Raw genomic sequence first — 13,821 nt, forward strand, 5'->3', positions numbered from 1 at the left:
TATGTTACAACATAGATAGACCTTGAGGACATTATGCTAAGTGAAATAAGCCAGCTACAAAAAGACAAATACTGTATGATTCTATTATACGAGGTATCTAATGTAGTCAAATTCTTAGAAACAGAAAGTGGAATGGTGGCTGCCAGGTTTTGGGGCAGAAAGGAAAAGGGGAGTTGTTTAATCGGCACAGAGTTTCAGTTCTGCAAGAAAGAAAAATTCTAGAGGTCTGTTGTATAACAGATAACACTACTGCACTGTTCACTTACAAGCAGTTAAGATGGTAAATTTTATGTTATGTGCTTTTTTTTTACCACCACAAAAAGGTAAATAATTGAAACCTAGATATCTTAAAACAACAACAATAACAAAACCCAATGATTTTATTTTAATGGAGGGGAAGTGTTCTGCCTTAGTAGTTCAGGGTTGAGGCTACAGGTGTCAGCTTTCTAATTTGGGAGGTAGGATCTATGTCACTCTGCCGTGCTGCCTCTTGGGGTAGAGATATAAGCTGCCATCATCCTTTGTGTGAGGAGTCCTAGGATAGCCATGTGCTACAGGAGAATTAGGATCGGGTTCAATCCACATTCTGCATCAGGTAAGTTACTGAGTCTTCCAGCCTCAATTTCTTCATCTGTACCTGTGAATAATGTTTGCTTTTCAATGTTGTGAGGATTAAAAGGCTAGCCTTCTTAATAAAGAATTCAATAAGTGGTAGCTATTATGACTGACACCTTCAGGCAATTCTAGTTTGACATCCAGGGTCTCTCTAAATGGAACACTGATTCTTAGTGGTGGGAACAGGCAATTCCAGGGAGTTCCTGGGAACAAACCCACATGAGCTCAGAAAGCTGGCTTTGCATTTCAGAACAACCAAATTATCTTAGCAGGCAAATTATCTTAATGGGCCTTTGAAATCTGTTATAAAGGTGAGCAACCATCCCTGTAAGAAACTTCAAAAGCATAGCTCTCAAAAGCATCATTCATATCAGAAGAGTGCTTGTACCTCCTATTCTATCAAACAGGAAGTTATTATACAAACTTCAGGATCTATTGGGAAACTAAGTTTGTAAGAAGGAAGTCTCCGACCTCTTGTAGAAGAGAGAGTAATTGGGTCAACTAAAGTGCAATCCATCACTTCACATGTATCAGGCAATACGGTGTGGAGAATATATCATTTAGGGCAGACAATACATTTATTTTTTCAGGAAAGCAGCTTCCACATCCTAGGTATATTTTATTTTTATTTATTTTTATTATTCTATCTTATTTGCATTTTATATCTCAAAGATCCTCTGCAACAAGTGGATTACAGTCCTGGAGGGCACCTGTTAATACTAAAAACAATATTAAAAACAAACAAAAATGAGTGTTTAATCTAATCGCAATCATTCAGTGGTTGTGTTTAGAAAAGTTGTAGAGGTGGGCATTCAGAATCTCAAAACAAAAATTTATAGAACACAGTAAGAATTGAAACATATGCTATTTTATTCTCTCTTAGGTTAGAGTCTTACTGTCTACAGTATATTTGACTATATTTGAACTTCAGCAATACCAATAAATGGCTGAGTCAGCACGGACAGATAGAAGACAAACAACTAAGATTAGGACCAAAGACTCCTAGAAAAAGATAGATTTCAGCATGAAGAGCTCTGGATATCAGACTGTTTTTTAATCTGTAGATATTGTGACCTGACATCAAAAAGGAAGAGTGTGAATATATGTCACAAGATTCATATGTAGACTGCATTTTCTTTTTTCCTCCTTTGCTAATATGTCTTTACTCAGCTTTGGGTCTATAGTGCCTTCTTATTAACAGAAGGTGAACACTGACCTAAAGTACTAGTTAGAACCTGTAACAGGAAAGTTGTTTTTATCAATAATTTCAGTATTTTCATGAAGAAGAAAGTGTCCTTTTCTTTTCATGCAAAAGAAACTAGCCCACCCTTCCCTTTACCCTTACTTTTAATGATGCAAATAAATAATAAGACAGTTTCCAAATTCCAAGTCTGCTGTTATTTGTAGGAAAAGTTATACATTTTCTTCATATTTCTTTTTTAATGTAAATGCAGAAATATATATAATTTATGAACATCAGGGCTGTAAACAGTGGGATTTTGCTAATGAAGCCAATGCAAGTTGAAGGTAATCGTTTTTGTGCCTATTTCTCAGATAGGTAACTGTTAAGAACATTCTAGAAGACAAGTTCAGCATTCAATGAAACGTTGTACTAGAATCACATTCTCTTGGTTTAAGAATTTTAACATACTCATGTGTCTAGATTGGGTGTAGAGCATGTTAAAGTAATTTATTTCTAAAAATCAAGTATTGAAGCTAGTGAACGACTGACTTAAAAAGTAAAGGAGATTTGATATTATCCTTATAATATTCCTATCACTCACCTGAATTTTAAATACCTTGCTGACGAGAAGGAAAAAGGGTAAAGTTACATTTCATGAAAAATACCATAGGCATAGTATCTGAAAATGTGGCCTGTTCAATTTTTCAGTGGAAAAAGGCATAAAACACTGAATTTTGTGATTTCTAAGGCTCATAATTCTACAATTCTATCAGCTGCAATTAAGAAAAAAAATTTTAGGGGTGCCTGGGTGGCTCAGTGGGTTGAGCATCTGACTTTGGCTTAGGTCATGATCACATAGTTTGAGTTTGAGCCGCGTTGGGCTCTGTGCTGACAGCTCAGAGCCTGGAGCCTGTTTCAGGTTCTGTGTCTCCCTCTCTCTCTGCCCTCCCCCCCCTTGCTTGCACTCTGTCTCTCTGTCTCTCTCTCTCAAAAATAAATAAACATTAAAAAAAAATTTAACTTTAAATCAATAGCCTTTTAATAAATAGCCTTTGAAAACTTTTTGATTGAATTTGCATTTTTTATCTTAAATTTATGGTTTGGAGACATCGATGGTTAAAGCATGTGATGCTGTTTGCCAGTATAAAACAAATTCATGGATCTCACAAGTAGTTGGTTGGACTTACTCATTTTCCTATCAAACTATATAGTTCCAACCAAAGATGAGGTTTTTTTTTTTATATTTTTATTTATTTCTAGGAGAGAGAGAGAGACAGCGTGAGCAGGGGAGGGTCAGAGAGAGAGGGAGTCACAGACTGAAACAGGCTCCAGGCTCTGAGCTGGCAGTCAGCACAGAGCCCGACGCGGGGCTCGAACCCACGAACCGCGAGATCATGACCTAAGCGAAAGTGGGACGCTTAACCGGCTAAGCCACCCAGGCGCCCCAGATGAGGTTTTATTAACACAGCTTTTACTTCAATTCTGTTTGGGTTTATGAGTGTCATACTGCCACCCTGTGGACATGAGGCTTTTCAGCTCTTAGGAAGGACTTCATAATTAGTACTCCATTTAAAAATAGGCAGGGCCTATCTGTTGTAACAAATGTACCACTCTGGTGGGGGATTTTGATAATGCCAGAGGCTATGCATGTATGGGGGCAGATGGTATATGAGAAATCTCTGTACCTTGCTCTTAATTTTGTTGTGAACTTAAAATGACTCCAAAAAATAAAGTCTTAAAAATATTATATACCTATATATATATATCCTACTATATATCTATATATCTATATCTATGTCTACATCTATATCTATACACACATACATCCTGCATTATATGTATAATGTATTATTTATAATATATATAAATGTGCCTAATATATGCTTTAAACTTAATACATAATATATGTATGCTTTAAGCTTAAAATTAATATATGTGAAATTTTCAGACATTGTTCATTATATAGGAAATAAAACAGTAATTGTTTCGCACTAAAATGAAACTCTTTAAAGTAACAGATACTGCATAAGACAGTTTTTAAAACTATAACTATACCTTCACCAGAAACCATAAAACTCATCTCAGGAGATGGGCTTTTCTAGAATTACCTTCTGAACTAAGTTCAGTCTAGGAAGACCAACTGTCCTGGTTTGCCTGGAACTAAACGTTTTCCCAGATCATAGTACATTCAGCGCTAAAACTGGGGAAATTCTAGAGAAACCAGGAAGAATGGTTCACACTAAGTATGACACACAGATTGCTGTCTTGCCTAAGGATTGCAGCCTTCTTTGTTTCTAGCCATTTGTCACAGACTTAAAGGAGTTCACAGTGCCCTCTTTAGGGTAAAGGGAAAGTCTGTTGAATTAAAAGTAAACGGAGCCAATGTCTTGAGCAGCATTATTCATAATCATCCCAAAAGCGGAAGCAATCCAAAAGTCTGTCAACTGTCAAGTGGATAAATGAATGTGGTATATTCATAAGATGGAATATTATTCAGCAGTAAAAAGGAATGAATACTGATACATGCTATAAAATGGATAAACCTTGAAGACAGTACCCTAAGTGAATAAAAATGGTCACAAAAACCCACATGTATTATTTCCATTTATATGAAATATTCAGATTAAGGAAATCCACAGAGATAGACAGTAGATCAGTGGTTGCTAGGGGCTGGAGGGAGGAAGAATGAAGGGATAAAAGATAAGAGTTTCTTTTTTGCATGATGAATGTTCTCAGATTAGATAGTGGTAATGATTGCACAGTTCTGTAACTATACTAAAAGCCATTCAATAGCACACTTTAAATGGGTGAGTTGTATAGCAGGTGAATCACATTTCAGTAAAGCTGTTTTTTTTAAAAACGAAAATAGGTCCTTGGTGTCAGGGTTCTACTGTAGCAGCCTGTTGGCAAAAACTATGATGAGTGTTTTGGAAACATCTGAAAAATCAATTTATATGTAAGTTTCTATGATTAACTCCTATCAGGTCTATAAAACTAACTTTTAAATGATTTAAGAGAGTAAAGAAGCCATCAATTTCAGTTGCTACCTTTACCTGTGTGGAATTTTGGAGATTTAGCATCAGATACATCTGGGTATGACTGGCTCCATCACCTAACTCCTGAAGCCTCAGTTTCGTCACCTATAAAATGGGTTGACAATGTGTTCATCAAGTTGAGCTGTAAGGAGGAAAGAAACGTAGGTGTTGAGTGAGGGGGTTGGCTTCCTGAGGCAGGATTCTCACGGCTGCCTTTTGTACCTTTCCTGTTGTTGTCATTCCAGGTGTGACCAAGTGCTGAGTCATGGGGAAGACAGGAAAGCCTCCCCTTTCAGGCCACATGGGGCTTTTGACCTTTAAGGGGGTTGGTGGCTGTGATCTGAGTATGTTGATAAGCTCCTCAGAGCTGCCATTCATCAGAAATTCAAATCAGTGGGGCACCTGAGTGGCTCAGTCAGTTAAGTGCCTCACTCTAAATTTCAGCTCAGGTTCTGATCTTGCAGTTTGTGAGTTTGAGCCCCATATCAGGCTCTGTGCTGACAGTGCATAGTCTGTTTAAGATCCTCTCTCTCTTCCTCTCTGCCCCTTCCCTGCTTGTGGTCTCTCTCAAAATAAAAAAAAAATTAATAAAAGAAGTTCAAATCAGTAGATTGTCACTGGGACAGCTTTTCGCCGCAAACTTTCTGTGAGAAAGGGCTCCTGGAGGAGTAGCTCCTGAGAGAAGCAATCTCATTAAAAAAATTTTTTTTTAACATTTATTTATTATTGAGAAACAGAGACAGAGCATGAACAGGGGAGGGGCAGAGAGAAGGGGAGACACAGAATCCGAAGCAGGCTCCAGGCTCTGAGCTGTCAGCACCAAGCCCTAAACACGGCTCGAACTCACAGAGCTTGAGATCATGACCTGAGCTGAAGTTGGAGGCTTAACTGACTGAGCCACCCAGGCACCCCGAAACAATCTCATTTTAAATATAAGGCAAAAGATAGTGGTATCAATCACAAAATACCTAGTGGCTGGTCATAAGAAAACAAAGATGAAGGAAGAACAAATTAGTCTAAGCAGAAAGAAGCAGTTCCTTCAGGAAGATTTATTCATAAGGCAGGCAGCCAGTGCCTCTAAAGCACCAACTGTCACAGAGCTGGCACACAGGACTTGCTTACCTGAGGTGAACAAACCATTTAATTTATAACAATGGGCTTTTGGGATGGAGGGCAGACTTCTATGCAATATTTGTCATGTCCTCTGTTACTGCCTTTTTTCATTTTCCTCAATGATTTCCTCCTTCAAAATTCCCCTCATCCAAAGTCTCTGGGGTGGTAAATCTATGAGGAGAATAAAACTGAATATTTTTAAAAATGCCTTAGAGTGACTTTAACTCAGATGCCTTAGACTTGGTATTACCATACCATGATTTTTTGTTGTTGTTGTGCTTGAATCAGAGCCTTTCTTGAGAGTTATAAATGTTACGGGGATTTATAAGGCATTTTGGAGGAGAGCTCCTGTGTGGGGGAACCAGCCATGGATTTAAACAGTTCAATCAATTTCAGGAAGGGACAATGAGAAGGGCTTCTGGCTACAACCATCTATCCTGATGCTCAGCATGGGAGTTGGGGAGGGCAGTACAAAGTCTCGATCTGGTCCTGGGTCATCTTCCGCAGGTCAGAAGGAAATCATGCAGATCTCACCTGTGAGGCTCCGGGGAGCTCAAGAGATGACTGTTGGAGTTCTAGCTCATAGAGGGGAGAAAACTAAGTAAATAGAAAATTGACCTAAGAACAAGGCAGCAGACGGAAACTGCTGAAATTGTATTTCAAATAGGACCCAATTTTGGAATTTGTTATTATATTTAACTTTGAAAAATCTCTGTAAAACCCAATGAATTTTTAAAAAAAATAGTGTCACTTAAAAGATTCTTCTAGTTAATAGTTATACTAATAGCTGATCTCTCTCTCATCTCTGTCTCTGTTTGACACACACACACACACACACACACACACACAGCGGGCCTAAAAGCCACATGAATAACTTTAAAAAGTTTTTAAAGTTTATTTATTTATTTTTGAGGTGTAGGGGCAGAAAGAGAGGGAGAGAGAGAATCCTGAGCAGGCTTCTTACTGTCAGCACAGAGCTCAACGCGGAGCTCAATCCCACAAACAGAGATCATGACCTGAGCAAAATTAAGAGTCAGACACTTAACTGACTGAGCCACCCAGGTGCCCCTACATGAATGGCTTTTTAATGTATTTTTAAATAAATACATATTGAACAGGTACTAGTTTTAAGCATATGACACTGGTAATTTTTAAGGTCAAAATATTCAAATATCAGCTATTCCACATGGTTGAACCTATGGTTAAAATTGTTCAAGGAATCAGCAGTGAAAACTCTCCTACTCTCAAGGGATTAATAATTTACTATGGAATGCAACCTTTATACAAATTATTAAAGAGTAATCAGTCAACAAATAACTACAAGTGTGTCGACTCCAAGCAAAACAACAGCAACAACAAACCCACAAAAACAAAAAACAAAACAAAATCATGCAAGGAGCCACAGGCCAGTGCAATGAAGAAACCAAACCCAGTCTCGGGGGTCAGTGAAGGTGCCCCTGGGAAAGTGATATGAGGGATGGGTGGGATAAGTCAGATGGAGACAGGTGTGGGTCTTCTGGGCAGTGAAGACCGATGAGGGAAGACCTATGGGAAAGAGAAGAAACCNAGCGGGCCTAAAAGCCACATGAATGACTTTAAAAAGTTTTTAAAGTTTATTTATTTACTTTTGAGGTGGGAGGGGCAGAAAGAGAGGGAGAGAGAGAATCCCGAGCAGGCTTCTTACTGTCAGCACAGAGCTCAATGCGGAGCTCAATCCCACAAACAGAGATCATGACCCGAGCAAAATTAAGAGTCAGACACTTAACTGACTGAGCCACCCAGGTGCCCCTACATGAATGGCTTTTTAATGTATTTTTAAATAAATACTTATTGAACAGGTACTAGTTTTAAGCATATGACACGTAATTTTTAAGGTCAAAATATTCAAATATTAGCCATTCCACATGGTTGAACCTATGGTTAAAATTGTTCAAGGAATCAGCAGTGAAAACTCTCCTACTCTCAAGGGATTAATAATTTACTATGGAATGCAACCTTTATACAAATTATTAAAGAGTAATCAGTCAACAAATAACTACAAGTGTGTCGACTCCAAGCAAAACAACAGCAACAACANATATTGAACAGGTACTAGTTTTAAGCATATGACACTGGTAATTTTTAAGGTCAAAATATTCAAATATCAGCTATTCCACATGGTTGAACCTATGGTTAAAATTGTTCAAGGAATCAGCAGTGAAAACTCTCCTACTCTCAAGGGATTAATAATTTACTATGGAATGCAACCTTTATACAAATTATTAAAGAGTAATCAGTCAACAAATAACTACAAGTGTGTCGACTCCAAGCAAAACAACAGCAACAACAAACCCACAAAAACAAAAAACAAAACAAAATCATGCAAGGAGCCACAGGCCAGTGCAATGAAGAAACCAAACCCAGTCTCGGGGGTCAGTGAAGGTGCCCCTGGGAAAGTGATATGAGGGATGGGTGGGATAAGTCAGATGGAGACAGGTGTGGGTCTTCTGGGCAGTGAAGACCGATGAGGGAAGACCTATGGGAAAGAGAAGAAACCAGAAGGAGTTCTGGCTGGTTGGAGGGTGAGGTAGGAGAAGGAAAGCAGAGGGAGAGAAGTCCAGTAGGTAGACAGAGGAGATCTTTGCTAACACGTACATTTTAGGGATTTTAGACAGGAATTGTCATAAGGTAAACTGAGGCGTATTAACAATTTTAAGAGTTTATCAGGGTGAATATAGATTCTAATCAGGCTGTGTGGGGCTGGAAGTGGTTAGGAGCACTCTGCCAACAGGAATTAGGGAAAGTTCTTATGTAGAGAAGGTGTAGAAGCAAAGCAAGGAAATTATTTAATTAAACAGTTGCTGTAATTGGGAAAGGGCTAATTGGTTGTTCATTCGTGACTGGTTGCCCCTAGGTTTCAATTTCTTAACATTGAGGCATTTATAGGCTTAGGTTCCGGTTTCCTTATTTAAGCAACTAAAGCGTTAGAGCCACTTCAGTCTAATGGCTTCCTTATTTAATTAATTTAACAATCCTAAGGGAAATGGGAAGGCACCAAAGTGGCGTAAGCAGGGGAGCAACTGAGTTTTACACTGCATATTGGTATAGAATTAGTTACAGCAGACTGTCCACATTTCCAAGTGCTGCAATAAGGTCTGAACAGAATGAAGTGTCCAAAGTCTGAACTGGCGTCTGGTGACCCAGGCATCGGGAGTAGAGAACCTGTGCGTCTGGCCTTCCAGACAGACCGTCCGCTCCTCGTGAGGGCGGTGCTTGAACAGGGAGGCAGCTTTCTCACCACAGCCCTCCCAGCTGGGTCACTTGAGATTCATTTACAGGCTCTCTTGTTCCTCTGAGCAACTCTTACTATTTCGTTTCCAGAGGAACAGATGGAAGTAGAGATTGAGCATGGAGGTGGCATAAGGAAGACATCACAGTTCTCTTGTAACACACTTGAAATAAATTGCTTGGAATGGATTGCTGGGCTCTTGAGAAGAACCCTGAAAACACCTGGGCCAGGGTTTTGGAGTGAATATCTCAGTGAGAATTCAAGGCAGATGTAAAAGCAACTGGAAAAGCACAATAATGACTACGGGAGTTGGTCTGCTTTGTGCAATCACACTACATGTAATATTAGAACACACCGCCATCTTGGCTGAAGACAGTGCACTGTGGTTGGATAAGAATGTTTAATATCTGGGACAAATCTTACTGGTAAATAACAGCCCTGTGCTCCTGAGGCTTAATTAGGACTCATCCTTCCCATGTGGGTGGAATAAACTACCAGGGAAAATACTGAGTTCTTACTTTGAATTTTTGACATCAGAACTCTTCCCATTTGATACCCATAGTCATCACCCACACACATTTCTGTATCACCTGCAAGATGGAAGTGGAGCAAGGGCTTCATTTTATCTGTTATGATTTTATAGTCTTACTTATTTTTTAAAATATTTTTATTTATTTCTAGGAGAGAGAGAGAGAGACAGCGTGAGCAGGGGAGGGTCAGAGAGAGGGAGATAGTCTTACTTTTATCATAGTGTATCAATACTCTTTAGAAGCTCTTGACTAAGAATCAGAATAAGAAACTGGAAAACGTTTTAACACAAACATGATCTCACTTGAAGAAATCTGAAATGAGGTAGGTCCAGTGTTCAGCTTTGTTGTCAGGGTTCTCCCAGGGAAAAGATATAAAAAACACAGGGCATGGAGCTCTTGTGGATGTGGTGGTCTAAATTATATTCTTAAATATATTTTTAGTAGTACTAAATTATACTATTTAATACATTTAATAATATTTGAGTATATTAAATATATTAATTGTCATGGTACNAAATTATATTTTAGTAATAAAATATTTTTAAAATTCAATTTAAGTATACATAAGAATTAGGAATTTTGATATAATGATTTAAGGATAATAATAATTAAATAATATTAATTATTTGTTTATTTTTTAAAGTTTTTTTTTATATTGACAGAGAGTGAGGGAGAGAGGGAAAGAGAGAGAGAGAATCTCAACTCAAGCAGGCTCCGCATTGAGTGCAGAGCACGATGCAGTAGAGCTCGAACTCACAAACCGCCAAATCATGCCCTGAGCTGAAGTCAGACACTTTTAACCAACTGAGCCATCCAGGTGCTGCAATAAATATTAATTATTGTAAACGTAAATTATATTATTATAAATCCCCATTTTAGAAGGGGTTTGCAATCGTTTTGCATGTAAAATTTCTTTGTAGCAAAGGATACAATTGGAAACTTTGTCTGACATACTTGTTACAATATTTGCAAATTCAGATCAGTTGATTTAATGAAGAGCTGCAGATCCTTACTGAATCTGAAGCCATGGTTTCCTGTTTCTTCATCCTCCCTGAGTTTAAACTGTGTATATCATTTTAGTAGTCTTAAGAACTTCTGAAAGAAAGCACTTTGCTCTCAGCTGTAATCTTTACCTGGAAGCGGTCGAAGTACTCTCTTTGAAAATAGTTGAGGAGATTGAGAAACCTTTTGATTATATATAAATAGCTAAAGAAAACAATTTTGTGCAAACCTTCATAATTTGTGAGCAGATACCCTTTTTTATATTAGCAAAGGTAGTTCACCATTCCAATTAAAATAACAATTTTATATCTCACTTAATAATACACAAAATTATGTAGAGTTTACATAATGCTATAATATCTAAACTAGCCACCTGCAAACAGCCCTCTATTCCTGCATACTGTCCTTGTTCTCTTTAGAATTTATTACCATATAATAACTTAGCACACGTTTTACCCGTGTACATCTGTTTTGTCCTCCTCTGGCCCCAATCCAAATAACGACAAGGATTTTTATCTGTTTAGTTTACTCTTGTCTTCATAGTGCCTTGCAGATTCTTTGGCAAATAGTAGGTACTCAATAACTGTTGAGTATTCATTTAACAAATCATTATGACCATTTTAACTGGAACAACCAGAGTATCTTAAGTGACAAAATTCTTAAACATGAAGAAATTGATTAAGAACTTACTACGTGGCAGGTACTAAAACTTTGATATTGAATCTGTTATCTGTCTTTCCAGACGAGGATGGAAATGAAGTAACTGCCAAGGTCACTAAACTCACAAGTGTAGCCAGGATTGGATATAGGTGTACATGGGAGTCCTTGTTCTAACTACTGTACGTACTATTTCCAGAAGATAGAAAAAGTGTGGGCTTTGGATCTAGAGACCTGTGGTGGGGAAAGAGAAATAAAGTCCATTGGAACCCAATACCATGTGTACCACCTCATAAACTCTCCGTCTGTGTTAAGGGTCAAGAACCATTTGCTGCTGTACCATGAACCTCTCTTTACCACTGCAATAATTTTTGAAGCAAGGAAATCTTAAAGATTCCCATTCTTCTCTTTCCTAGGTGAACTTTGATGCATTCTTGGGAAGACATTAAATTTTTTTTTTAATGTTTTATTTTATTTTTGAGAGAGAAAGAGAGAGACAAGAGTATGAGCAGGGGAGGGGCAGAGAGAGAGGGAGACATAGAATCTGAAGCAGGCTCCAGGTTCTGAGCTGTCAGCATAGAGCTGGACACGGGGCTCTAACCCACGAACTATTAGATCATGACCTGAGCCAAAGTTGGACATTGAAACAACTGAGCCACCCAGGTGCGCCAAGGAAGACAGTTTTAAGTCTGAAGTTGGTATTCAAAGCTAATTGGTTTTGTGCTCAGACTACTTAATCATTCATAAATGGTCAATAATATAAGTGATTTAATTAATTAGTAGTAGAGTTTCCTTTTTTTCTTCCCCAGTGATTGTTTTCTCAGTATCTGGAATAAGGCCAACGTTCAGATTTTTCTAATGTCACTTAATAATTACAACTATAATCATACATTTCTTAAAATGTGTGATTGCATTAGAAGAAGAAAGTCCTGAGGCTTGGCTCTCACGAGTCAAAGCTCCAGCCTCTCTCCCTTGCCTCCATCTCCCATCAGTTCCCTGCCTTGGTGATCTGCGTGGGTGATTTCCCTGACCTCTGCCCACCATCTGTCCTTGGGCAGTTGTTTTCTTTTCTCAGTCCTGTATTTCCTGCCTGGGGTAAGGGTTTGAAACAGCAGCAACTCTAGCCCGAGAAGATGGTGTCAGTGGTAGGGTGTGGGAGAACGTTGTGCAGGGTCGTTGGTGATGTTGTGTGATAAGGGATCCCTGGGCCTCGACACCCCAGGGCATAGAGAAACTTCAGGAAGAACAAAAGTCGCAGCACTCTTGAGGGAGGAGAACTGTGAAAATCCTCCTTAGACTCTGGCTTCATGACATCCACACGACATCCACATCTGGAGGATGGGAGCAGGGAAAAAGTTTTAGGGGCCTGACTTTGCATTAGAAAACCTGTTTATTACTGAAGCATTTTACTCCAGGGCTGGCTTTAAGTAAAATGTTTAAGCTGTCATCCAATATCTGGTCTGAACCACTGAAAGTGTCTTCCATGAAGACCTAATGTCTTTTAGCCTATGATCAGATTAAAAGGCTTGAAAATACAAGTATTTTGAAATAATTAAATAAAGAGCAAGGGTTAAGGGGCGCCTGGGTGGCTCAGTTAGTTAAGCATCTGACTTCAGCCTAGGTCATGATCTCACAGTTCCTGAGTTCCAGCCCCACATGGGACTCTGTGCTGACAGCTCAGAGCCTAGAGCCTGCTTCGGATTCTGTCTCCCTCTCTCTCTCTGCCCCTTCCCCACTCATGCTCTGTCTGTCTCTTTCACAAATAAATCTTTTAAAAAGTTAAAAAAAAAAAAGAACAAGGGTTAAGAAGGCACTGGGTGCCTAGGAGGAGTGGGGGGGGGGTGTCCTTCATCTATAGACAGCAGGGTCAGGACAAACCCTAGGGGTGTCAGCACCCTGAACACAAATGTGTTCAGCTAGTGCGTGGCGAGAACCAGGGGTCAAGGAGCACACTATTTGTGAAGATGCAAACCTACAGATGTCTGTCCGAAGTTTATGGAACCCCCTGACTCTCGGCAGAAACTCAATAAATGGCAAGTGAATCACAAGTTCAAAAGGAGAAATACAGCCAAAGTTGATTCTCTGCAGCTCTCATCTATGGAATGATTAAATTCTTATCCTAGTCAGTGATAGGATTGAGAACCCAACCTGGTGACACAGGTGAGTCAGCTGTTGAAGGTTCACCTGAGAGAGGTTGAGGGCTGGGGACACAGGGAGTCAGGGGATCAGATGAGGCAGGATGCTGTGAAATGCGTCTAAAGGCTGCAATGGATGTAATACACTCTTACTACAGTGTGTGGCTCATGGACAATATGGGAAATGGAGAAAGTATCAAGAAGACATACTTCTTTTTTTTTTTTCATAATTGAGACAGCCTCAGAATACATAATAGAGATTTATATACTTCTTTCTACCTAA

Source organism: Crocuta crocuta, unplaced genomic scaffold, assembly GCF_008692635.1.
Source record: "Crocuta crocuta isolate KB4526 unplaced genomic scaffold, BGI_CrCroc_1.0 scaffold562, whole genome shotgun sequence".
NCBI lineage: Eukaryota > Metazoa > Chordata > Mammalia > Carnivora > Hyaenidae > Crocuta > Crocuta crocuta.